Below are 24,585 nucleotides of genomic sequence, written 5' to 3' on the forward strand. Positions count from 1 at the left end.
AAGGTCTTCAAAAAGTAGCTTAATTTTGGATGCATCAAGTGTGAACCGGCCTCAAATCAGACTGACTCCAGTTAAGTCAATAAAATAGCCATGGGGCACAGCTGTCATCTTTAAGAGGCCTGGTTTGGAGTTCGTGCTGAAATTCTCAATCTGCACATTTCTCATGTGGTTGGCATTTCAAGTCAGAGAGGATTGAAGGACATTTTCAAATGAAATGGAGATGTTCAGAATTCTCCCTCTTTCCGTGCTTTCTCCCCTGCCCTGGTCCAGAGCACCAAGTGTGTGCAAGACCTGTGCTTCATGCTTGCATAAATCCCCCCAGATGTGGAAATTCTTGGGGCATTTCAGCATTGGCTCTGAGGCCCCCTCATCTGATGTGACCTCGGATTTCACAGCCTCCATGGGTAGGAGTAGAAGTTTTTTCTGAGGTGTGAATTCTCATTCTATAATAGCAAATGAGATTTTTTTCAATTAAACAACTCTCATGAACCCACTTTCACTTTTTCACACCTCAATTACTGTGAATAATATGAGGAAGTAATCAATTTAGCACACTTCACCTTATGAAGACAGACCTCATAAAAATAAATTCACCAAAATTCACCCCTCTGCCCAATCACTCTTAAATTGGGGATGGGTGGTAGCCTCCACCCATTAGGCACTATCTACCAGCCCACCCCACTCCTTTGGGGCAGATCCACTTTCTGTCCCCAATCTGCCCCAAAGACACCCAAACTTCAAATATTCCCAAAAAATCAGCCCTCTGCCCAATCCCCCTGAAATTGGGGTGGTAGCCTCCACCCATTAGGCACTACCACCCCACCCCACTCTTTTGGGGCAGATCCACTTTCTGCCCCCAAACTGCCCCAAAGTCACTAAAACTTCAAAAATTCTCAAAAAATCACCCCTTTGTCCAAACCCCCTGAAATTGGGGTGGTAGCCTCCACCCATTAGGCACTACCACGCCACCCCACTATTCTGCCCCAGGCCCCACTTTCTGCCCCAATCTGCCCCAAAGCCATGAAAATTTCAGAAATTTCCCAAAAATCAGCCCTTTGCCCAATCCCCCTGAAATTGGGGTGGTAGCCTGCACCCATTAGGCACTACCACCCAACCCCACTCCTTTTGCCCGGATCCCATGCTATGCCCCCGAACTGCCCCAAAGTCACTAAAACTTCAAAAAATCGCCAAAAATCAACCATGAACCGAATCACCCAAATTTTTCAGGTCCGAAATTCGGGTGATTCGGCTCATGCCTGAAAAATATCGGGGGACATTGGGGGTGATTCGGTTCGGCCCCGAATCACCCAAAATTGTTCGTTTCGGGCACAGATCATTCTGTGCCCGAAATTTTTTGCACATCCCTACTGCTTAGTTAAGAGGACAAGTTGTGCTTGCTACATCAAGACCAGCTCTCCATGCTGGTCCCCATCAGAACAAGAAACTTGTGTCTCAAGAAGGGCTCCAAAAGATGTTTAATTCTCAATGCAGTGAGTGTGATCCTGCATCACATCAGATGGGCTCAGTTAAGTAAAAGCATAGTAAATCGGTGCAGCCCCCTTCTTAGTGACCTAGTTGTATTTATATATTGATTTACTTGATTTATATACCACCCTTCCAAAATGGGTGTTTTGGGATAGTGCTGAAATAATCAGCCTGCAAATTTCTTGTCACATTGTTGGCATTTCAAAAAAAAAAAGAAGGGAAAAAAAGGGTGATTTAGTCTCCATTTTGAAATGGAACAGAGATGATTAGTGTTAGAGGTTGTTGATTTTTACCCACAATAGGTAAAACAGCAGAGCACTAAGGAATGAGCACACACTCCAGTTACAGAGTAGGTAGCAGAGGATGGTTTGGATCTTGCAGCTATTGAGAGAAAACACATGGAGATCCTTGTATGACTGAACACTAAATATTTATTGGTTAAATACACTTAGATAGGAAAGACCTATATCTAATCTAAAGGACTACATAATGGATAGGTAAGGAGAGAGAGAGAGGTTTCCATCTGCTCTCTAGGAGGAAAGGAAGGATTGTGACTCAGGACAGGAAGTGCTGCAGAGTCCGTTCAGGGGTCATAGAGTGGGGACAGATCGGGTGACCCTGACTCACTGTCTCTACTCCCAATGCCCCTAGTGGTCATTAGGACAGTTGGTGCAAAAGGTCGATGCACTGGAAGTTCATCTCCAACAGTTAGAACTATCCATTTCTCTCTGCTTTCTCTCCTAATGTGCTCCTAAGCACCATGTGTGTGTGCTATGTGGAACTCTGGAAGAAGCTGTATATAGACCAGGCCAGCTCAACTTCGGCCCTCCTGCAGATGTTTGCCTACATCTCCCATAATCACTGGCTATTGGCCACTGTGGCTGGGGATTATGGGAGTTGCTGTCAGAGAACAGCCGGGGGGGCCCAAGTTGCACAGGCCTGATATAGACTAAGCCACCCTCCATCTAGTTCATTACTATCTGACCCAGGGCAGCACAGCTTGAACCCTTTGGATTATAACTCCCAGCTTGCTCAGCAACAGTCATCAATCATCAGGGGTGGTGCGAGATGTAGCCAACAATGGCAGGAGGGACAAAGTTGTTCAACACTGGTCTACACTGACTGGCAGCGCCCCTCCAAGCTTCCAGGCAACCTCTATCCCAGCCCTATCTGTGGATGCTGCCAGGGATTGAACCTGGGACCTCTGGCATGGAAAGCAGGGGCTCAACTCCAGAGTGAGACGTGCTCCAGACGGACATATGAAGTTCCGGAACTCAGTCACACGACTGGTCCATCCAGCTCAGTATTGTCTACACCAACCAACACAGAACGGTATTCCCAGGCAAGGAAAAGCAAGGGAATGCTGTGAAACACGAATATTCATGAATCAGTTGGACCGAATGATGCACACTTATTCTTAACACAGAACCAAACACACCAGTATGAACACTTGGCCTCAATTCCCTCAGAAGATAACAAGGGTCAAAGCAAGTCAAAAGAGAAAAAGAAATTGGACAAGGTTTGATATTTCACACAATGAGGCAGTTTCCCAGGTTTCTCTGCAGTGTCAGATGTATGGTTTTTATGCTCTGTGAGTTTGCTCATGTGCAGTAAGGCTTGCCTTCCTCCTGAAGTTCTTTTAAACACTCCAAGCATTCATGTGGTTTTCTCTATGTGGGTTCTATGGGATACAGTAAGAGCTCCACTTGTGCTGAAGTCTCTCCACACGCCAGGCATCTATGTGGTTTCTCCCCAGTGTGCGTTCTATGGTGTTTATTCAGGTTGAAGCTCTTTCCACACTTCAGGCATTTAAGAACATAAGAACAGCCCTGCTGGATCAGGCCCAAGGACGCCCATCTCGTCCAGCATCCCGTTTCGCACAGTGGCCCACCAGATGCCGCTGTACGCCACAGGCAGGAGTTGAGGGTATGCCCTCTCTCCTGCTGTTACTCCCCCGCAACTGGTACTCAGAGGCATCCTGCCTTTGAGGCTAGAGGTAGCCTGAAGCCCTCCGACTAGTAGCCAATGATAGACCTCTAATCCATGAAGTTATCCAAACCCCTCTTCAAGCCATCCAGGTTGTTGACTGTCACCACTTCATGTCACCTATATGCCCACAGGAGTTAGTGTTGTTGTGTTGTTTTGCTCCACCCCTGTGCCACCCACTTTGGCTCGGCCCACCTGCCTGGCCTCCACCCAGTCCCAGCAGTCACCAGCCACTGTCTCTGCCTCCGGGCTGACTAAGCTCCACTTGTCCAGCTGCAGCTCCTTGCAGGGGTGAGGAGCAAGGGCAGGCAGTGGGGCCAAGTGTCTTCTTCTTCTGCTCCTCTCTGGCAGACCTCCCGCAAGGCCCCGATTCTGGCTTCTGTTTTGTTTTTTAAAGAGGGGGGGGGGAAGAAAAAGAAAAACCAGACAAATAATGCATATATGTGTCATCACCTTCTAAAGCACATACAATTCATTAAATCTTGACCATATAGCTTGAGATGCTTCTTCTTTGCCTAGACGGCAAAAAAACCCAGTTCAAATGTAGATAACGAACACATTTCGGTAATCCAGAGTTGATGTTCTGGGCAAAATCTACTTCCCCAATGTTGAATTATGATCTTTTTGGCCACTCCCCAGGCACGAAGGATCCATAGTTGTTGATAGAGTGCTAAATTCCATATCCTGGGGATATATCCCAGGAGAACATCACTGTCTTTAAAACACAATAATAATTGCAGTGTCTTATTTCTTCGCCTCCAGCCCTCTCTCATCCCAGTTTTGTGGCGCCCCCAGAAGACACCGGATCCACCACAACGGATGCCTGCCCAGGTCCCTCCACCAGCAGGAGGGCTCTGCAAGAGGGAAAGTATTAGGGCATCTCCTAGCTCCTTGGCATGCACCCAACCCTGCCAGGGAACCCGGAGGCGTTCCTGGGTCCTCCTCTCTGCCTCCGGGCTGACTAAGCTCCTCTGGTCCAGCTGCAGCTCCTTGCAGGGGTGAGGAGGGAAGGCAGGCGATGGGGGGGTGTAGTGGGAGCAAGCCAGACTCTGGGGCCAACTATCATCTTCTGCTTCTTCTCCTCTCTTGCAGACCTCCCTCAAGGCCCCGATTCTGCAGGGGCCTCGTCCCTCCAGCCGCCTCGCCCCACTTTTACGTGGTCCTCCTCTGCCTCCACCAAGTATCTCAGCCTCTCTGCCAGCCCTTCTCATTGCCAGAGGAAGCCTTGAACTGGCCCACCCAAAAGAAAGAACCCATCACAGCTGCATCCCAGCCTGGCCAGCTAAGCAGAAACCCGAGGCCGTGGAGATCCGGGCCCTGAGGCTTCCTCCGTCTCCTGAGCTCTGCTTCCTTCCCTCTCTTGCAGGTGTTCCTGAGAACCCCAGCCCCGTTCCCTCTGCTCCTTCCCCCACCTCCCGACCCCTCTCCCTACCGCCCCACCCAAGTCTCCCCCTCCCTCCCCCTTCTCCCCACCACAGAGACTTCGCCTCCAGGCCTCTCTCATCCCAGTCTGGTTGAACCCCCAAAGGACACCAGTTCCACCACACCGGATGCCTCCCCAGGTCCCTCCACTAGCAGGAGGGATCTGCAAGAGGGAAAGTATTAGGGCATCTCCTAGCCCCTCGGCCTGCTCCCGGACCCTACCTGGGAACCCGGAGGCGTTCCTGGGTCCTCCTCTCTGCCTCCCAGCTGACTGAGCTCCACTGGTCCAGCTGCAGCTCCTTGCAGGGGTGAGGAACAAGCCAGGCTTTGGGGCCAAGTGTCTTCTTCTGCTCCTCTCTTGCAGACCTCCCTCAAGGCCCCTATTCTGCAGGGGCCTCATCCCTCCAGCCACCTCGCCCCACTTTCACGTGGTCCTCCTCTGCCTCCACCAAGTATCTCAGCCTCTCTGCCACCCCCTCCTCCCTCTCCCTGCATCCCTCCCTTTCCCCTCCTCCTCATCTCTTCAACATAAAAGAGTCACTGGAGAAAGTGATGGCATTGCAGAGCAAGCAGATGCAGGACCGTAAGTCTCCTCTGCGCAGTACCCGGGGGCCCCGTTCCATCCCAATGGCCGTTATGCAGCCCTGAAGGCCCAAACACAGCAGCAACAGGGAGAGACTCTAGAGCAGGCCTGCTCAACATTGCCCCCCCCAGCTGTTTTTGGACTACAACTCCCATAATCCCCAGCTAGAGTGGTCAGGGATTATGGGAGCTGTAGGCCAACATCTGCAGGAGAGCCAAATTTGACCAGCCCTGCTGTCGAGGCTCAGAAGGGGGGCCGAGGCAGGGAGCAAGCACAGGAAGGAGATGCCTGATTACAGCTCCAGGGGGTCTGGGTTCGAATCCCCATTTGGCCATGACCCTCGAGGGGAGACCCTGGGTCAGTCCCTAGTCACACAGCCTGACCGACCTCTCAGGGGGGTTGTGAGGATTGGAGAAAAGGTGACCCCCACTCTGAAGGGTGACTGCAAACTGTGAATGTGAAACAACCAGACAAATATCAGCCCTTTTGAGCTCAGCCCGGAAGCAAAGAGGCAGCCACCGAGGAGGGCAGAGGGTGGTGCTGAGAACTGTCCTCCCGAGAGCATCTGCAACCTCGTACCGGAGCAAAGGGTTGCTGCCCTCAAGTGCTGACAGCAGAGGTGGGCCAACCAGGCTCTCCAGCAGTGGTGGAACTGCAACTCCTATCGTGCCCAGTGGCAGGAGATGATGGGAGCTGTAGTTCAACAAATGGAAGGTCAACTTTTCCCACCTCTGGCTCACAGTCTACAGTGCGGCGAGGGAGCAGGAGCGGAGGAAGAGGAAGGGTGGAGTGGAAGGAAGAGACGGAGTTCAGTGCCCATCTCCTGCCGAGGCATTAAGGATCATCTATTCCTCCACAGAATGGAATGATTTTGAGTCAGGACTGGAAGGAAAGGAGGGGGAAGGGTCCAATTCTGGATGGGTGGCAGCTCCAGGCCTAAGGGGCAGCGAGGAAGAAGGGGAGGAGTCAATATAGAGAGCCAGAGACCTGCTTTGAGGGGCTGCAGGGTTGGGGGTGCCAGTGTCACCAGGAGGGGGTCAAGCCCAGAGGCAGAGGGTGGGGCAGAGCCATGGGGGGTTGTGGGTTCAAGGCCAGAATGAGGAGTCTGTGCTGGGAGTGGACAGTGGCAGGGTCCAGAAAGTCAAGGTCGCACCTGGTAGGGTGGCAACAAGGCCCTTTGTCCCATTGGTTTCCTTTCCTTGCCTTTATTTCCTTGCCTTTATTTCTCAAGAAGGTCTCCTGATCTTTCACGCCCACCTGCAACATGTCGTGGTGCTGAGCAGGCAGCTGCTGGAACTCAGCAACAGGCTCAGCCAACTTGAGGAGGCCTTTCTTGAGAAATAAAATGAGTTTTGGTTGTTGTTTTTGAATTTATTGATTGAGTTGTAATTTGTTTTCCAAATTTTGTGGAAAAACATAAAGTGCTGTGTTTGTTTTTAAATAAGAGACAGATCTGCTGCTCTGAGTATTCTTTGGGCACAGCGGTGAGAAAAGGTCTCTGGGTCCAGCCCCGCTACAGAAAAGTCCCTCATGGGAGATGCACTCAGGGCCAAGAGAGGACAGTTGTACACAAGTCCCACCTTCAGCATGTCGTGGTGCTGAGCAGGCAGCTGCAGGAACTGAGCAGCAGGCTCAGCCAACTTGAAGAGGCCTTTGTTTTTGTTGTTGTTTTTGTTGAATGTACTTATTTTGTTGTAATTTCTATTGTAAGGCTGCTCTGGCCTTCAACATGATGCGGCAACTGCAGAACTTGAGCAGGCAACTGCAGAACTTGAGCAGCTGGCTCAGCCGACTGGAAGAGGCCTTTGTAGAAACATAATATGTCTTCTTGTTGTTGTTGAACTTATTTATTTTGTTGTAATTTGTTTACCCAATGTATTGTAAAAACATAAAGCGCTGTGTTTGTTTTTCAAGACGAGAAAGATCGGCTGCTCTGAGTATTCTTTGGGCCCAGTGGGGTGAAAAGGTCTGTGGGTCCAGCCCAGCTGCAGAAAAGTCTCTCATAGGAGATGCATTCGGGGCCAAGAGAGGACAGTTTGTGCACGAGTCCATTTTCACAATTGGATACAACCTCAAATCGAATCACCAAAATTCGAATCTATTGTCAAACTGGCCGGCCATTGCTAGCCAGTTAGACGAATCCAAAATCCAGAGGGGAGTCTCAGGATTCACCTATGGGGAACTCAAATCACCCCATTGTTCAACATGGGTAGGTCCTAGGGACACCAAATCCGTTGGGTGGTATGGCATGATAGGTGTTACCTACCACACAACCGAACCCACAAAGGAAGAAAAGCAGGACTGGAACTCAGGCTCATAAAATACTCCCCTTCCTGCTTCCTACAGGACATCAGTTCCTCACTTGCACATACACTTGCACTGCATGTTAGATGCAGCTTTGAATTAGCAAAACTGATACATGTATCAAGTGAGTCCAAACCCATTGCAGACTAAGCATTTCCTCCATCCAGTGCACCACAGAGAATCACAGAGGGAATCTGAACATTCCCTGATCTCCTAAGCAAACACAAAAAATGGCGGGGGCGGGGGGGGGCATGATTTCAACCTGTTTCTGATTTTAATAAGGGAATGGGACCTTTAATTTCCAAAGCTGTTTCTCAATAGCTTTACTAAGCTCACAGAACGTTCACTTGCAAACTTGTAGACTACACAAGTTTCTTCACTAACTGTGACTGCCTTAAGCACACACAGGTTTTCTTCTCAGGACCAGATAGACAATAATGCCATGTCCGAAAAATTTAAAGAAGGACCCCTCTAATCTAAGGTTGCAGTATGGGCATTGGAAGGGGAAACATCTCTTTCTGTCTGTGCAGCTTGGAATCCAATTTCCTCTAAGACATGGGTAGGAGCATTGGAAATACTACAGGTCGGTAGGAGCACCTTGAAGCAGCTCTAATCTTGCTCTCCATCACTTCTAACCCATCCCTCTCCTTTGGGGATCCAGTTTGGTTTACAAGGGGTCCTTCTGGCCTCTTCCGGCTTAAAACCTGCAGAGGTTGGCCAGACCTCACCCAGATCTGCGGAGGTTGGCCTACAACTCCCATCATCCGTGACCATTGGCTGATGTGTCCGGAGATGCTGGGGGTTATAGTCCACAACCAACAGGAAGGCTTCAGTTGTGCAGCAGCCCTTCTGTAGACAATGCTGAGCCCGATGGACTTCTGTGCCTGTCTTCCAAACTGCACCCACATGGTGCTCTGGATCACATGAGGAGAGGAAGGATGGAGAAATGGATGATGCTGAATATCTCCATCCCATTTCAGAATGAAGGGTCTGTCTGGGCAGAATCACAGGACTGAATCCTTCCCTGTGTACAAATCCCCTGTTCTAATGGTCCCATCTCAAAAAACAGGGCAGGCAGGGAGGGGGCGGGAAAGACATCATAGAGCATGAAAAATGTCTGGGGAAAAAGCATCCCAAGAGATCCAGGAGGAGCTGCAGCACCTTCCCAATGAGGAAAGGCTAAAGATCCTTTTCTCTTTTTGAACCAAAAAGCCCCTGCTGCCATCCTTGTCACCTCCGACATCTGGATTTTAAAGGAAAACACTATCTTTTATTCCGTCCCCACCCCCATTTAATCTAGGGAATGCCCATTAATTGTAAAGGGGAATCCCTATCAGATTCAATTTTAAAGGTCGTATAGGAATGAGTCCTAAACCTCTTCTTTTTGTAAATAAGACTTGGTATTATAAACCTCTTTACTGTTCACTGGATTAATAAAGAATCAGCTGGAGTCAAAATTCCCTGCTCTGTAGTTTCATTTTTATTTTATTTTTAGAGTTTATGGTGCAAGATACTAAGATAAAAATTATATATATACAGGTGAAACTCGGAAAATTAGAATATCGTGCAAAAGTCTATTAATTTCAGTAATGCAAATCAAAAGGTGAAACTGATATATGAGACAGATGCATTACATGCAAAGCGAGATAAGTCAAGCCTTAATTTGTTATAATTGTGATGATCATGGCTTACAGCTCATGAAAACCCCAAATCCACAATCTCAGAAAATTAGAATATCACATGGAACCAAGAAGACAAGGATTGTAGAATAGAGCAATATCGGACCTCTGAAAAGTATACAGTGTATTGTGCTTGATTGGCCATCAAACTTGCCTGACCTGACCCCATAGAGAATCTATGGGGCATTGCCAAGAGAAGGATGAGAGACATGAGACCAAACAATGCAGAAGAGCTGAAGGCCGCTAATGAAGCATCCTGGTCTTCCATAATACCTCATCAGTGCCACAGGCTGATAGCATCCATGCCACGCCGCATTGAGGCAGTAATTGCTGCAAAAGGGGCCCAAACCAAGTACTGAATACATATGCATGCTTATACTTTTCAGAGGTCCAATATTGTTCTATTCTACAATCCTTGTCTTCTTGGTTCCATGTAATATTCTAATTTTCTGAGATTATGGATTTGGGGTTTTCATTAGCTGTACGCCATGATCATCACAATTATAACAAATTAAGGCTTGACTTATCTCGCTTTGCATGTAGTGCATCTGTCTCATATATCAGTTTCACCTTTTGATTTGCATTACTGAAATTAATGGACTTTTGCACGATATTCTAATTTTCCAAGTTTCACCTGTATATATGAAATAAGAAATGTTAATATAAAACTCATTCTACCAACAATAAAATTACAGGCCTTACAGGAGGAAGCTATATCCATGAAGATTAAGATTAATGCTGAGGCACGCAGCATTTCCATAATGAAGGTCCCCTCCCGTACCTGCTGACTCAAAGGTATCATTAAACATATTAATAATCAATATTATTAATATATTATATCCATTAAAAACTTACATTAGTTTTGTACATAAACAGAAAGAGGATGAGTTCTCAACTCCAAAGTAATATAAAAACAATAAATAGTATTGTTTTTATAATAGTATAAAAATATGATTAATGAATCTCAAACAGAGTACTTAGAGGGGTCCCTCAAAACAGAACAACAGCCTGCCAAAGTATAAAGCTCAGCGCCAAATCATGCAGCAAAGTCTTCACGCTTCTTTATTATCATTTCTTGTTTGGTTCTCCTCTCTACTAAAACACAGCAAGAAAATCTATAAGGACGTAATGAAAATGCAAAAAATGCAGAGAGAAAAACATTTCAGCTCTCAGCTGTGAAGGTCCCTTTGAAAACCAAAAAAGACAGAATAAAACTGAAATCTGGTATGTGAGGGAATATATGTATAGGAAACAAACATATAAAGAATGGAGGAACAGTTTTTGAACCTCACTTCTGGCTCCCCCAAGTATCAATATGTTGAAATGTTATATAAAGGAGTTGCTCATGAAGAAAGAGGATGCTGACCACCCCAAAAACACCAAATTTGAAGTGAATTTTTCTTAATAGCGCAGAGCCATATTTAAAATTCTCAGCTCTAACATGCCAGTAAGATTACAGTTTGTTGTATATCCATGAGTGGTATCCAAAACCATATATACAAAGATATAAAAGTACAAAGTAGACAATAACAAGGGGTAAGATTATGGTAAAATAACTGGCTGGAAACTCTCTCATCATTTTAAGACACAGCTAAGGTTTCCTTACCCACAAGTGGGGGGGGGGAGACAACAACATCCAAGCAGGATTCGAACATCACAGCATCTTGTTAACACCGGAATGCCAAGACAGTGACTAAGTCAGAGTTCAAAGTATAAATTACAATCTTCTAGCTGAAATCTGAGCTAATTAAAATGTGAGCTTTAGACTCTGCAACAAAAAAGTAGAAAAAACATCCATACGGCATCTCCATCGGTCAAGCACCGTCTTCCACCAGCCCCCTTCTTAGCACTGCAAATCATTCTATAATTGGTTCTAAGAAAGGCAGTAGGAGGTTCAAAGAAAATGAAGTGAAAAAATACGAAGGATCTTGCATCTTGCACACTCCCAACTACAGTCCTCTCAGAGATTAGTTAGGAAAGAAAAGGTGGATAGATTAATTGCGAGGCCGTCTCTGCATCGGTTTTGATGTTACTGCCTCTTAGCAATATCAATAGCAATAGCACTTACATTTATATACCGCTCTATAGCCGGAGCTCTCTAAGCAGTTTACAATGATTTTAGCATATTGCCCCCAACATTCTGGGTACTCATTTTACCAACCTCAGAAGGATGGAAGGCTGAGTCAACCTTGAGCCCCTGGTCAGGATCAAACTTGTAACCTTCTGGTTACAGGGTGGCAGTTTTACAACTGCGCCACGAGGGGCTCTCTTCTATTCAGCCAGCTGCTTGAGCAGAAAGGTTCATTCCGGGGGCTCATCCAGGAAAATCTTCCCAAACAAACCCACCACCCACCCACCCCGGAAAAGGACCAAGCCCTGCAACCATATACCGAGTCTGCCTATCGGTCCATCTAGCTCAGTATGGTCTACTTAGGGGATGGGGAGAACTCACCTGCAGGCTTGCATGCAGAAGGCTCCAAGTCCCCTCTCTGGCAGCATCTCCTGTTGGAAACCTCGATTAAGCTGCTGCCAGTCTGGGTAGACAATAGTGAGCTGGATGGACCAAGAGTCCGACTTGGAAGAAGGCAGCTTCCTATGTCCCGATGTCCCCTGTGCTGGGATGAGCCCTGGGGCAGCAGCAGGGGACTGGGAGGAGTTTGGCTCCCTTCCCCGGAGCAGACACGGCAGCCCTGGCAGCTGATCTCCAGCAGGCCGGCTGCTCTGCTGGGCTACGGAGGGCAGTGCCCAGGAGGCGGCTGTCAGGGCCTGTGGGCTGCTCCTCCCGCCCAGCAGGCAGCCACTGACTTCCGGGCCCACTGCAGCAGGGCGGGGCAGGGCGGGAGGGCCAGAGAGGCTGCAGAGAGCAGGCAAGGCTCACCGGGCTCCCGGATCTGGCCTGTCCAGGCACTTGTGTCCAGCTCCGGGCTTGGCCTGCCCAGCTGCATTTCCAAGAAGGCCAGGAAGGGGATTTCTGCAAGGAAAGGGGGGCAAAAAGAGTGCGGGGAATCCCTGAAGAAAGGCAGAAGGCAGGCTGTGGGGCAAGGTGAGGAAAGGGCTTACGAAAGGCCACTTCTCAGCCAAATGGGAGTAAAGTTAGTCCCCTAGAGAGAGAGCAAAGAGACCCCTTTTTAAAGTGGTGATTCTCTTGTATTTTGTAGTGGGAGAGCAACTGGCCTTATCCAGCCCCAGCACAGCATCCCTCCAGTGACTGTTGCTGTTAACTGCCTTATGTTTCTTTTAAATTGTGAGCCTTTTGGAGACAGGGGACCATTTGTATTGTGTTGTCATTTTATTTACAGTCGTTGACCAAACAGAGAATAAAAACTAATAAATATTAAAATGTATGTGTGTGTGAGTATATATATATATATATATATATATATATATATATATATATACACACATACACAAAGTTTAGAATTAGGATAATGTCCCATTATACCTCTTAAAAGCAATATAACTAAACTTAGCTACAGAAATAGAGATTGTAGCATCTTTATCTGAGATTATCATTGGATTGATCTACCAGTTTACATATTAAAGGAGCAATAATACGTGCCTTGGATATAAATGGAATTTACAATGGAGAAGAATATGTGCAACAGTTTCTGTATCTCCTGACCCACAACTACAGTGTCGTTCTTCTAAAGGCACACCCTGAAACCTCACGGCTAGAAGTGCAGATGGAAAGGAGTTAACCCTTACTCTTGTAAATATCCATCAAAACTTAGAAAAAGTGATTGTCGACAGATATCTTGCTGGGGAAAGGTCCATCTTAGTTCTTATTACTCTATAAAACTCTGAAAGGCCTACAGTACGCCCCTTGGACATTTGTCAGGAGAGGGCATCTGTCCCCACCGCCGACCGGCAGTGGAACCTGATGATGTACCTGTTTAGCTTGCGTTGAGAGGTGTTGCAAACAGATTTACCACTGGGGACTCCCACCTGCATGTCAGTTGTTCGAAAACTTGAATGTTCAATGCCCATTCTCCTGGGAGTAGATCCTCTCTGCTGAGTCAATCAGCAACTGCGTTGAGGTCCCCTTTCACATGTTGGGCTGCGATGGATTTCAGATGGCGTTCTGCCCAACTCATCAGAAGGATCGATTCCTGATACAGGGACCTGGACCTCGTAGCGCCCTGCCTGTTGACGTGGGCCTTTGTTGTTGTATTGTCCGGCTTATCAGGACATCCCGGTCTGACACTTGAGAACGGAGATGTAAGAGTGCTAGGCTGATGGCTCGCAGCTCCAGCCAATTTACTGAGTGTTTCTTTTCTTCCTGACTTCCTTTCCCTTGGACCGAGAATTGGAGACAATGAGCTCCCAAACCTCTGTTGCTGGCGTCCGTCGTCACGATCATTCTCGGGAACCTTAAGAATCTCTTCCTTCTGGACAAGTCCTGTGGGGACTTCCACCCCCGAAGCAATAACCTGACCCTGGACGGCATATGGACCATCATGTTCTTTCTTCTGGAAATGAAAGATTGGAACGTCAGGAGGAACCACTGCAACTCCCTGAGGTGGAACCTCGCCCAAGCAACTGCCTCCAGCATGGAGACCATTAGCCCTACTGGGTACTGGGCCCTCCCATAACTGGGAGGCCAGACATGCTTTTGATATGAGTGTATGGATTCTTACCCTTGGTAGAAAAAGGAGCCCTTGCAAGGTATCTATGACCATTCTCAGATGTTGAATCCTGTGAGTGGGCGTCAGGTAGCTTTTCTTTTTGTTTATGAGGAACCCGTGTTGTTCCAGGGTGGATAGAGTTACTGCTAGGTCGACTGCTGCTGCTTCTGGAGAGCTTGATTTCATGAGAAAATTGTCTAAATACGCAAAAACGTGGACCCTTCAAAGTCTCAGGTGGGCCATGACTGGTGCCAGGGCCGTGGTGAAGACCCTGGGTGCGGATGCCAGGCCGAACAGCAGAGCCTGCACTGTAAATCGACTTGAAACGTAGAAACCGCCTGCTCTTTGGATGGATAGGAATATGTAGGTACGCCTCTTTTAAGTCGAAAAAAGAGAGCAGGTCTCCCTGCTTCAAGTCATTGTAGTAGCTTTTGACTGAACAGCTTGCCGTTTGTAGGTACTAAACCCTCTAAAGGGTGCTCTCTGACGATTCCCTCTGGAATTTTGTATCTCTGTCCCGGCCCCTGAAGGGCCAGAAGCTATGAAAGGGCCGATTGTATTGGAAGGGCCTTTTGAAATGCTGTTTATCAGTCTTTTTATTGGTTGAAGGCATCGTCTTTCACTTATCAGACGATTCTACAAGAATGTCTTGTAGGGCAGACTCACCAAAAAGCTTCTTGCCGTCGTAAGAGACGGTAGCGAGGTTAAGCCTAGAGGTAGAACCAACTGTCCCCCTTTGAGTCACAGGTGGCATATGCCAACAAATGATGAAACCACCACTTGCGCTGAGAATCTCATCGTGTCAAGAGTGGCATCGGCCATAAGGACCTGCGCCTTCTGGATCTTTAATAGTTGCCGTCACATCTTAACTGGGTCCCCTGGAGGATCACTCAGAAGATTGACCACCTATAATAAGACTGACCACCTATAATAAGGAGTCATGGGCTGCCCTGGATGCTGCCGCTGTCGCACGGACAACCAGGGACACGTTCTCATGACACAATTAAATGACAGCTCGGCCTTCTTGTCTTTTAGAAAAAAACTCACCCTCTCGAGATACCAGGGAATCCGACACCACTTGCGAAATGAGGGCATCCGCATTTGGTGTCCTCCACATATCTGTAGTGGTCTGCTGAAAAGACAAAGTTTGTTAGCCATGGACATAGCCTAGTAGTTGAAAGCTGGTGTCAACCATTCCTGTTTGACTACATCCACAAACAACTCTGGCATGGGCATCAGCCTGTCCTTGGGGTGTGCTCTAAGAAAGACCAAGTCCCCTTGGGCGCAAGAGTCAGGACTCTGCCCAGCCTCCGTCCCATTGGTATAACAATTCTGGACATCAGTGGGCTGAAGTCCTCTGCCACAAGGAGGCGTTGTGACACCGAGGCATCACCGGTGTCCTCCCCTCCAGACCATTGGGTCCGGATGGAAACCTCCCCCTGCATTAACTGGGTCTTCAGGGTCAGAAGGCAGATTAGGCCCTCTGAGTTTGCAATGATTTTTTTAAAAAAAAAATTATTATTATTCTTAAGGTGCAAGTAAACCCCTAGGGTCCCCAGAGTCTGATCGGCAGCATCAGAGGAATGCCAGCCAACTTGCCCAGCTCACTATGGAGAAGTTTGCTTTTGGCCTTCTTGGGAGAAGGACTGCCCAACTCGGTAGGTGAGGAGCTCCCACTGGGTGATTGATGCCTTCTCCCCTTTGTGGATCTCTTACTCCTCTTAGGGGGCCTAACCTGGTAGATGGTGCCAATGACTGCATTGCGAAACCATGCTTGCTACTCAGGTGGCGGCACAGACTTCGGTAGAACAGCAGAGTTAGAACTGGAGGCTTCTTGAGGCCCCGTCTCTGCAGCAGACTCCCCCTGCTGGCCAAACACCATCATCACAGTCCTAGGCTTTTCCCGCCCTTTTAGAGACTGTCTCCCTTTTACATTACCAGCTCCTTCAGGTAAAATGGAGGGATTCTTCGCAACCGTCGCCATCTTAGGAAGGGCAGGAGATGCCTGTGATGGCCTCGCTGCCCTGCCGCTCAGGTTGCTAGCCAGCTCGCCAATCCGCCTAATCTCCTCAGAGGTTGGTGGGGCGTTGGCAACAGGGAGCCTCTCAAAACGCTCTTCACAGCCACTTCAAGCTGATTCCCCTGAAAGTTCTGGAGAATGCCCTGAAATAGCTTTTCTAACTGCTTTAGTGGCTTTAATTGGTAGACAGTATCTACTATGGCACTCTTTAGCCCTGCTTGCCACTCGGGCGGGACCTGTTTAGGAATCGCCACAGAAACATTCCTCTCAGAGGTCCCTGCACCCCCCATACGTTGATCAGATCTCACCACCGTCTGTTGAGGTTTGGGTTTTTGTTTTGTTTTGTGTGTGTGTGTGTATATATATATATATATATATATATATATATATATATATATATATATATATATATGGAACACAAAGGAACTGAACTAAAGAAAGAGACAGGAGGTAAAGCAGCAGAATGCTCCCTCCTTAGCAAGGCCCGTTTTTCACCGCTCAGTGGCGGGAACAAACTGAGGCCCTCTCGCTCCGTCCGCTCGGATGGTCTTTCGGCCGCTGAGGTAGGATCGGGGAGGCAAACGGCCGGTGACACGGAGGGACTCTGCACCCAAGCAAAGCTGCTCTGTTAATCTCTCAACGTTGCCCGCTCTGCCGCTGAGCTGCGCGTTGAGCGCCTGGGGTTGATATACTCAGAAAACCAATTTCTTACTGAGAGGTTTAAAACACACTATATGATAAGAACTTAATAAAAGGTTATCTCTGGAATTTCCTCTCTAGCCCCAACTGTTATCTCTGAGACTTCCTCTGTAGCTCAACCGTTATCATCGGAATCTCCTCAGCAATTTCTATTGTTATTATTTACCTACAAGTGAGATAATGTCATCATCATGTAATTACTTGCCTACGTGATCTGTAAAGTATAAAAGTCTGTTGTAAATGATGCTCGGGGTTCTGGAATTTAGGCAATGGCCGACCAGAACCTTTGCTTCTGCAGAGCAAATAATAAAGCCTTTTAAACTTCTCCGCTGGTGATGTTCTTTGGCTCGCTGACCCAGTAAAAGAACCATTTGGATGGTATAGCAAATTGGTGCCGTGACTCGGATCGGGGCCACGTTCCTTACACGAGCGTAGGCAACCCCCACTGGGTGGAGAGGCCCCCGGCGACGGATAGACTAACCAGCCCAGCCGGCAGCTCACCTTTGTTGAGTAGTGGGCAAAGCTCTACCGTCGCGCCGGGACCTTCCACAACTAGGGGCCAGAAATCGGAGAACTAAGGCAAAAGAGGGGTTAGAGTCCCCAGAAAGCGCGCTGAGAGGAAGGACGCTGGATGCTCCAGAGCGGGTAAGTAGACTTAAACAAGAGGGGTTAGAGTCCCCTGGTGTGGGTTAGAGTCCCCAATTACTAAGCTACCAACCGTTAGCACAAAAGGAAAAGTCAAGTTTTCAAGGCAAATAATACAAGGGATGGATAAAACCTGAGGCTATTTTCAATTTGGTCTTTTGGCATTTTTTTTCTTTTTCCAATTTATATTTTTGTTTCCCTGTTTGCCTTGGGCTCCCCTTTCCCTGAAGATCAGAACAGGGGATGATGTCTTCATTTGAGACTTGGTGGCCAATAGCAAGTACACAAAATCTGAATGGATTTCATGTACACCTTTGGAGTGTGTGTTGAAAAATTGGGTGATTATCATGGGAGCAAAGAGTGCTCTTAGAAAACATGTTTTGAAATGCCTTTGTATGAAAGTTTGGCCACTATGAACTCGAGTCAAAGGCCTCCTGACTCCGAAAATAACATCCTTTTGCACTTGCCTCTGTTTTATAAGTGTTAAGGGAGGAAGAATGATTGTCTTTTGCAAAAATCATTTCTCTCTCTGTGTTCTGTTTCCAAGTTGCTTCCAAGCTTTGCCCGTGTGTTGCAAACAGTCTGCAAACAGTCTCTGCCACTGTCCTGTTGTAACCAAGCCAAAAGATAACACTGTTCTAGCTGCAAAAGTTTCTCTGAACAAAAGGCTGCTTTTGTTCTCTCTCTCTCTCTTTTTTTTATTCTTCTCTTTTCAACTGCTTGAGTTGGAAAAGAGGAAAGAAAATGGAAGTTGAAGGAATGCACATGTTGAAGTTTTATGCAGAGAATTGCAGGGGGAAAGGAAGGAAAAAGAAAAAGAAACTAGAAGAGACATGAGAGGATTTTGGTTGAAAGGTTGTTAAACAAAAAAGAAAATTGAATGAAAGGAACCAGTAAGTTGGAAAATGTAAGTGTGATGTGGAAAGGTAATATGGGTACATATTATATACAGATTGATATAATATACAGATTGTTTCTTAGGATAACTGTGATAAGGTTGTTCTGTTTAAACTACTTTCTTAACTGAGTTTATGGCTGACATATTTAAAATGCTATAAAATTCTTTGGGATTCATATGAAGTTTTCTTTGTTTAGTCCTTTGTTCTGTGAAATACACAAGACGAGCCTGTGTGTGTGTGTGTGTGTGTGTGTGTGTGTGTGCATGTTTCTGAACAGGGAGCCCAAAGCTCTGGTTCTGATTCAACCCTGCATCAATCTTATAGCTCATCTCTGTGAAGATGAGGTTTCAGTTGTATTTATTCTGTTTATTCTGTTGTATTGTGAATGTATTTATTCTAGTGACATGTTGTTGTTTTTCTGTAAACTGTTCCAGACCAAACTTGCTCTGACATTGAATTCCAAAATTAGCAGTTATTATTTCATTCATTCTTCTATCAAGCTAATTGTGATGTGATATTTCTGCCACTACTGAGTATCATAAGCCTTTATATGTTATGTTTACTGATTTCCTTGACAATGGTCTATCTTATCTTACCTATTTCTGTGAACTCAAGAGGTTCTCTGAAAAGCAGTTTGCAGGTTCTCTGAAAAGCCAGTTAATTGTGGGTGAGAAGGAAAAATGGATTTTAAGATAAATTAGTCTAATTGTATTAGTGTAATGTTTTTGCAAAATCTATGCAATATTTCTGCTAGCTGAAATTGATGTAAACTGAGAGCTACCAATGGTCTAAGGTTTAAATTTTAAAATTTGACTCATCCACCAGCCCTACTTTGCCTTCACAGCAGCTGAATCTAAAAATTCCAGATCCCAGATATGCAATTTGATGAAAGGAATTTTGTTTTGCCACTCCTGCAAGTGGAAGGGAGTTCCAAAGTACCAATTTGCATTTTACCTAGAAGACTTCCCAGTTTGACAGGATCAAGCTTTGTGTGTTACTGTGAAACCCATACCCTGTTTTCACAGCTCCTGATGAGAGACTTGACTTTATTATCACAAGTTTTACCCCTCTGCAAGATTATGGACAATTTTTACCTTTTACTAAAGAGGCCTGTGAAAAAGGGACACTTTAATTTGCTTCATGAGACATTAGGCCCCGTCCAGAAGTCCTATGTCATCAAGGTATAGTATTCTGCCTGGGGGCATGGACTGTTTCCTTCTTATACAGGTTCCCCCCCCCCAAGAGGATATTGTTACCCTACAAAGATGTCAAACCCCAAACCCTTACTCATCGGTTCTTCCCAGCTAAAAGGGGATTAGTCTGGGGCAATAGATGGCTGACCTCCTACTCCCCCACACATGACCAAATATCATGTGACTTTGGTGAGGAATCCTGGGGTTTCCATGGCTACTACTTTTGTTCTTAATCCAGCTAACTTACTTCCTTTTGAGTCTACAGAAGACCAAGAACATGATTGCTTGCAAGCTGTGGACTGCATCTATGCCAAGCCATCCTGATCTTAAAGATGAATTGTACACAGATGGAGGCAGCTTCATGTAAGATGGACAACGTAAGCTGGCCATGGAGAAGCGACTGACCATGCTCTTTCTCCAGGTATCTCAGCACAGCTTGCAGAGCTCATCACCTTCAAGGTAATTTTTACACAACTCATGGAGCCACTTGGAAAGAAAGAAGATTTTTAACAGTGGGAAACAAGGAAGTAAAATATGGGACACAGATATCAGAACTCTAGACTGCTGTTACACTACTAGAAGAGGTTGCAGTCATCCATACCAGAGGTCACCAGAGGAAAATGACCCAGTGACAAAGGGTAAGTGGATGGCAGATGCTGCAGTTAAAACTGCTGCTCTTTTTGTGCCTCTTGGATGTACCCTTTTGCAGAACATGTGGCAACAGCCTGTGTAATTTGTGTAGTAAACAATCCTACTTTACCAAGGTATAGTATCTCACTGGACATACCAAGTCAGGTAATGCCCAAGCTGTGGGTAAACAGAGGGCAGGGATTGACCGTGGGCTATCTTTTTCCTTGTCTCGAGAGGTTGTTTTCGCTTTACAGAAAGTTAGTTATAAGTTTATTCGGTCATTGACCAGCAAACTTTACAGAAATGTCAAACCCAAACTTGAATCCATCAGTGACTGGTTAATTATGAGGCTAAAGATGGAGAACGGGGACACCACAACTATCTACACGTTACTGACGATGAAGTCAGTTATACTGGATGGAGATTGATTGCCCTGACAAAGGACTGTAAGTATGATTGTCAGCCAACGTAGTGCAGTGGTTAGAGTTCTGGACTAAGACCGGGAAAACCCGAGTCCAAATCCTCATTCAGCCAAGACACTTGCTGGGCGACACAGAGCCTACAACTCAAATGATTGGCCTGCCTCACAGGGTTGTTGTAAGGAGGAAGAACAGGATACAGAAGAGAATGTGAGATGCCACATGGAAACTGGACTTTGTTAGCAGTGACTATGCTTGACCTGAAAGGCTTTAATGCCTCCTCTAAACCCCAAACTCACAAGGGAGGTGAAAAATGTGAATGCCTTTTTCTTTTTGACTTTATTGCCTTGCTTTTGCCCAGGATTGCTGTTTACAACACAAGCCACCAAGCCTTAAATGAAGACATCATCCCCTGTTCTGATCTTCAGGGAAAGGGGGGTCCAAGGCAAACAGGGAAACAAAAATATAAATTGGGGGGGGGGAGAAAAAATGCCAAAAGACCTAATTGAAAATAGCCTCAGGTTTTATCCATCCTTTGTATTATTTGCCTTGAAAACTTGACTTTTCCTTTTGTGCTAACAGTTGGCACCCAGAGACTTAGTCTCAGGATGCTGTCCCTACATGGGGGGGAGGGAATTAGCAACTCACTTGCCTGTCTTTCTCTCAAGTAAACAGGTTTGCAACCAACAGTGCCTTGAATTGTCTTTCCAAGAATAATTGGTCCTCCCTAGATTGAAGGAATACCTGGATCCATTGCCAGAACGTGATCCCAAGGGAGTCTCCACACTGACCCAGGAAAACTAACCATCAGCAGCAGCAGCAGCTACCCGAGAGCAGTCCCTATCTGCATTTCCAGTCCAACCCAATGGTGACAGGACGTTCATCTGCTACCCTGTCCTGTGTTCAAAGAAGAGGGCCTAATGCACAGTTCATCTTCCTGCTCCTAAGTGCTGTAGGAGAGGAATAGACAACAAACAAGCAAGCCAATTTGTTCACTTTTCTCTGGAGTCATACATGCAACAGCATTTCCCCAAGCTGTGAAGCCCTGGAACCATCCTACCTGGGTAAGATACCTCGCCGAGGACACTATTTCAAATTCTGCCAAAGACACTATTTCAGATTTCCCACAAGGGGAGGGAGTCAAGGCTCCCAAACACATGAACATTTGAGCTTGTCTGTGGACACTAGCCAAACAAGCCAAAACAACACTGATCAGGACAGCCAAAATCCTGCAACATTTTACAAGAGCATTTGGTTCTCAACTGAAGGACTAAAATATATTTTTCCTTACCAAGGACTTTTAGATCATGAATTCTAAAGCTCTCCATGGCTTCCTTTTTGGCCATGACAGACTTTAGAGGACACTAAGGGGGGTGGGAGTTGATGATTTGCACCACTTTCTTATATTACTTTCTTGTAGTGACTATGTGCTATCATTATGTTGAAAACCTTGCTATCTCCTGTGCTGTAAGGACATGGACCTCACTTGTTTCACTTACATATTGTGCCAATCATCTCATTGTTTCAACCAGAGCATTTACCTGCAAGTCTGCACCTATCCCCAAGTTACTGGTCCCTTTTGTGTTCTAAGACATTAAGCTAGCCCAAGCTTTACCTGCTAATTTTATAGACACTTGCATTTAATCAATGACATGGCTTGTCATTGCTATCGCTTTCCACAAGGTGATAACCCATTAATTGCCAGAAGCACCTGGTTCCACATTGCTAGGCTGTTATTTATACTTTATTTGGGATAAAGATGGTTTAAAATAATGTTGCCTGCTATAAGTTGTATGATCTTTATATGTACGCTTTGCTGTTATGTGTAAAACTTTATATATATATATCAAATCATGCCAGATATGGGTGGTTAAAGATATGTGTGTGTGATGTATAGAATTATATAATTATGTTTGTAGCTCTAGAATATTGTATGCAATGTGCCTGCCATAGCACATACCATTTCTTTAAAAACTATGCTTAATGCATCACAAATGTTTAAGGCATCCCAAAACCACATATGTTCCAAACCCTTTAGCCACACGAAACACAAAGTTCCATCAATGGGCAAGAACTATATTCCAAGATTAAGAGTTTGTGTGTTAGAAAGAGCTACTGTTAATATTTTCAAACAGTTAGAACTTTCATTTAACTAATATGGAAAGCCTATTGATTTATGGGCAAAGAAGATAATTCTGGTTGTATTTTCTTTGTATTAATAATCACATGTTGCTGCTTACAATGCATTACAGCTTTAAACCAAATGTTTATGAGAACCTTTAAACCTTGCCATAGTATAAGACCCATACATACAGCTGTACCTTTACAAACTTTAATTAAGACATCCTGAAGATTCAGGATGATCCAATTGTTTCAGGGGGGAATTGATGTGTTTGAGTAAACCAAAGTAACTCCATTCTACATAGAATACCAAAGCATCTCCAAATTTGCTTAGAAAACCTAATTCTAACTTAAAGTAACCCCAGCCAAGCTCAGAGACATCACAGCCAATGTCATTATCTCCACTAAAATGTATCTATGAAACTTGGTTCTCACAAGATTCTCATTGTTCTTTGCTGACAAGTTAATAAAACAGGATGTAACCAAATAAGGAGTGATCACCAGATGAACAATGAATCATTTGCATGCGTACTAGATACTTAGTCCACCATTTTACTGCCACGTATACTATGTCAGCATTATTCAGATTGTCTGTATAAATGTAAGATGCACCTATAACCAATTTGTATTCAATGCAATGCGTGAGCTACATTGTCTACCTTGCTATCGCGAAGCAATAAACCAAGTCTCTAATTGATTCCCACTGTGTCTGTTTGATTGGCAAAAAGGCAGACCCAGGTGACGAACCAAATTCACATTACCAGGAAGCCTTGAGCGCTTTGGAAAGCGTGCAGATGGGCATCCTGCCAGGACTAGAACGTTTAGCCTCCTTCCCTGCCTGTTAAAAACTCTATCTAAGTGCTCCATACACAGATGGAAAGGACAGGGGGAGGGGGGAGGGGGAAGGACGGGTAAGAGTAACACGAAGGAAAAGAGTTGACTAACCGAATACAGACGCTGGTGATTGGCTTGGCTCCACTTTTCCCCGTCGGTGTTTTTGGGCAGATTCGAACTCGCATCAAAGCCTGCTGTCTGGGAAAGTGCCTGGAGAAGTAGTGGAGTGGCTACCTTCTAAGCTCTGAAGTGGGGTTCTCCTAGAAGAGGGAGGGAACTTGTCCTCTCTTCCTCCTGAGAGCAGGATGAGCACCTATGGCTTGAAAAGAGAAGGAAGGAAGCAGATTTAGGCCAGGCATTCGGAAGTTGCTAACGGGGAGAAGAGTTGGCCAGTGGAACAGCCTGCCTGGTGCAGTGGTGGGCTTCCCTTCCCCGCAGGATCCAAGCGTAGGATGGACAGGCATCTGCCCGCAATGTTGTAGCCCTATGCAGTGGGTAGACTGGAAGATCTTAAGAGTCCCTTCCAGCTCTCACATTCTAGGATTCTAGTCATCTGGGTGACCTGTAGATTTGGGCTCCTTGGGCATACCCTACCATCACTGCACATGGCCATCCTTGCAAAGGAAGGGAGATGGATAGAGAGATTTGTTTCGGTCATTTACCAGCAAAAATAAACAAACAACAGCCAACAATCATATCAAAGAGTGAGCCTTACAAAATTGACGAACTTCGTAGCAACACTTGGCCACGTTCCAAGACACGGTGTCTTTAAAACTTGACAGCACGTATCATTTAAATAAAAGTCATTGGGCTGGCCCGGAAATTCCATTAAAAACGAAGAAGGATAATTGATTCGCATATGCTTGTAAAATGTGCAGTAAAGTCAAAGATGTGCGGTGGTTTCTATGTCTCCCGAGCCAGAAGGGCCGAGGCGGGCTGAGTGTGGTCGTTTCGTGAACGTCCCCTCTAGAACTGCGGTGGGGACTGCATTTAGCCGTGCAAGGGTCCTGGCTCTTTGGGATTTTGCCGTTGTGAAGCTGA

The 24,585-nt window shown here is 46.1% G+C and overlaps 2 long non-coding RNA genes across 2 annotated transcripts; one reads left to right on the plus strand and one right to left on the minus strand.

The window, feature by feature from the left end:
• Positions 1-10,498: 10,498 nt before the first annotated feature.
• Positions 10,499-16,437, minus strand: LOC128337543 (uncharacterized). The gene is made up of 2 exons (XR_008312308.1): positions 15,820-16,437; positions 10,499-15,216 (listed from the first exon to the last, which is right to left on the minus strand). It is a non-coding gene; the product is annotated as an uncharacterized LOC128337543 (long non-coding RNA).
• A 53-nt stretch (positions 16,438-16,490) lies between these two features.
• Positions 16,491-23,407, plus strand: LOC128337542 (uncharacterized). Its single transcript, XR_008312307.1, has 2 exons — positions 16,491-20,178; positions 21,258-23,407. It is a non-coding gene; the product is annotated as an uncharacterized LOC128337542 (long non-coding RNA).
• The last annotated feature ends 1,178 nt before the right edge of the window (positions 23,408-24,585 follow it).

This window comes from Hemicordylus capensis, chromosome 14 (genome assembly GCF_027244095.1).
Source record: "Hemicordylus capensis ecotype Gifberg chromosome 14, rHemCap1.1.pri, whole genome shotgun sequence".
Classification (NCBI taxonomy): domain Eukaryota; kingdom Metazoa; phylum Chordata; class Lepidosauria; order Squamata; family Cordylidae; genus Hemicordylus; species Hemicordylus capensis.